The sequence below is a fragment of the Schistocerca cancellata genome, chromosome 3 (genome assembly GCF_023864275.1).
Source record: "Schistocerca cancellata isolate TAMUIC-IGC-003103 chromosome 3, iqSchCanc2.1, whole genome shotgun sequence".
Lineage (NCBI taxonomy): Eukaryota > Metazoa > Arthropoda > Insecta > Orthoptera > Acrididae > Schistocerca > Schistocerca cancellata.
In genome coordinates this window covers 727,557,504-727,560,447 of record NC_064628.1, presented here as the reverse complement: position 1 = coordinate 727,560,447, position 2,944 = coordinate 727,557,504, and the positions used below count along the sequence as shown (strand labels likewise).

Sequence of the window (2,944 nt, the reverse complement as noted above, 5' to 3'; positions counted from 1 at the left end):
CGATGTATACACTAATTTTCCTTCAAAGTTTACATCCAAGCAGTGAGAGAGTTCATATTAAAATTCATACTGTTCGAGATCAGCATATAGTATAACTATAAATATAAGGTATTAAAGGGTGCAGGTACGGATATTATTATCATTGGTACCTTAATACCTACTCACCTGCATATTAATACCTGACTTGCTGTCATACAACCATGACTTGCTTGTGCCTTGGTCCTGGAGGTACTAACGACCCTTAAAAACAGTATATGTAACAGCTACAGTTATAATCTGCAAATGAAGTACATGCTGAAGTAGATGTAATGGCAACTTCTGCCACCGAATGTATCAGGATGACCAAATGTAGTGGGGAGACATCAAATGTAGTGAGTGGTTGCCAGGAGGTGCGATATTGAAATTCGTCCGAGCTTTTCAGATGATTTATTTGTTTCCACTACAGTGCCCTGTTCACCTCGGTCCGTGTCACAGGGTCCCGCAATGTTGAGGCCACCGCCCCAGCGACCCAGTGCAACGTGCTGTGTGTTGGCATTGTACACCAGTGGCGTATGGCGTCGTGAGCTGCTGGTTCTTCTCGCCGGCGTGGCTGAGATCGCAGTCACGACAAATGCTCGTGATCCGGCGTCCGAATCTGCGACCCTCAGGTCGGAAAGCCTTCGGCGTGTGTTGGAAGCCAGGACGACTGCCCACGGTCGTGAGCCGTGGTGTAGCCCGCCGCTTCTGGCTGGCTATGGACCCTGCGACAGCCTCAGAGGGTCGACCCAACGATCGACAGTGGACTGGGACGCTGGCACCCCATCTGGTGCTGCGTGTAGCTGGTGGTGCGTCCTGCCTCACCGTCCAGGAGAGCTGCCACACTGTTATTAATCTCGTTAGAAAACTGCACGTAGTTATACTCGGCTGTGGGCCTCTGTCTTGCTATGGGCCGTTCTGAGTCACGTACTCACCACAACCCGGATGCGCCAGTGAGCCCCTTCTGCCTGTAGCTTGGGCCATGCGAACCGCTGCATTTACGCTTCTCAGCGGTTTACCGAGCCAGGTGGCGCAGTGGTTAGCACACTGGACTCGCATTCGGGAGGACGACGGTTCAATCCCGTCTCCGGCCATCCTGATTTAGGTTTTCCGTGATTTCCCTAAATCACTTCAGTCAAATGCCGGGATGGTTCCTTTGAAAGGGCACGGCCGATTTCCTTCCCCATCCTTCCCTCCCCTGAGCTTGCGCTCCGTCTCTAATGACCTCGTTGTCGACGGGACGTTAAACACTAATATCCTCCTCCTCTCAGCGGTTAGACGCTGTGGCCTCCATTCCACTTCACAACCGTTGGTATGCGTAACTCACTGCCATCTGGCCTGCACCCGGCTTTAACTTGTGCTCAGAATATGCACAAGACTGTCTGTCCCTGTCCTAAATAGTGGTGCCACTACATAGTGTTGTTCATTTCATTGTCATCAGTCACCAATAGAAATATCAGCACTGGTTCCCCCTAACAACCTTCAAGATTTTTGCAGTGCCGACAGTTTTATTAGGCCAGTGCTCAGTGTGGAAGAGAACAGCCCTAATTCAGAACGTCATTGCAAAGTAAATAGAGAGTGCACTCGGTAAACTTACTGAGTGTCTTGTGCGAGACACATTGAAGATTCGCTATTAAAAGATGTTAAACGCTCTACCCAGCTGGAACTCAGGACACGTATGATGATGCCAGTCACCTAGGTTCAAAGTCAATCCACTGTTCCTCTCGGTGGCTGGCTGAGATTCTGAAGAACACTAACCTCAGCTGTGTGGAACTTTGACCAGAAGCGGCTGTTGCACTGCTGTCACTCACTAACAGTAACAACATACATGTCATACAAAAGTTTGCTTGGAACCAGGAGTAACTAGCAGGGAAATACTAAATTCGGATTGAATTCTACGCCAAAAAGATAGTTTGGATACCAGTAGTGGCGACATAGTTATCGCTGCAAAGAACTTCATAATGTCAGATGAGTAAATGCAGTGAAATATTTCGAAACACGTGGCGTGGAGGTAAGCCTCAAAGAAGGAAATCAAGTGGTAATTCGAAGATTACTGTTAATGCTTTAATGTACGGAAAGTTATCGTGTTGAGTGACTGTGCGGGAATACTGAATGCCTCGGATTAATTTTCTTTTTGCTATCACGCAAGACTGCTTCCTCCAAAACATGGAAAATATAAGTTTATGAAGACAAATAGGAAAAACATTGGCGGTGTAATTCTCGACAGAGTCATGTCAAATAAATATCTAGTACTGCTGAAAAGCACATACTCACAGTTATAGGTAACGTGAATCGCCAACTTCAGTTTAACAGGAGAATAGTATGAGGGCTCTGTGAACTCGAATGGGAATTCCTGGTAGGAAGTTAATTGGTTATGTAGAGTATCGACATTATTCAGTCAAAAAGTGTGCCAGAGCAGAACAGAATCTAGTTCTAGAATTCAAATTTGAAACTGTTGTCTGCCCAGAAACATTATGGTGCTACCTTTTGTAATTTGGAAGATATAAATGTCTGAAATCTGTTTCATGATTTTGAATAGCCCTGTATTTTAATCAGCTGATGATGATTTGACACCCATGGTTGTTCTCACTGCCAATAAGCACTTCACGTAGATGTTACCTGGCAATACTGATGAATGGTATTCTTTATCCACTATCACATGTAGCTGCTAATATGTATTCACATTTTAGGAGCTCTGTTTTATTCTTGACATTATTCCAAAAATGAAGTAATGTCCACAATCTTTCTAACAGTGTCCATGAAACGTCACTTGGAACAGCATGTATTTTAAGATACATGCGTATTAATGTGGTAAAATTAACAACATTCAAATACTTAATACTACTATTGCTATGGGGCTTTCCCCCACAATATGTATGCTTAGTACCGTACTGTACTCAACACTGTAACTGTGATGTTGCATATGCAC

The 2,944-nt window shown here is 45.1% G+C and overlaps 1 non-coding gene across 1 annotated transcript; it reads left to right on the top strand.

Moving 5' to 3' along the window:
- Positions 1 to 1,036: 1,036 nt before the first annotated feature.
- Trnaa-cgc (transfer RNA alanine (anticodon CGC)) lies at positions 1,037 to 1,109 on the top strand. The gene has a single exon. It is a non-coding gene; the product is annotated as a tRNA-Ala (tRNA).
- The last annotated feature ends 1,835 nt before the right edge of the window (positions 1,110 to 2,944 follow it).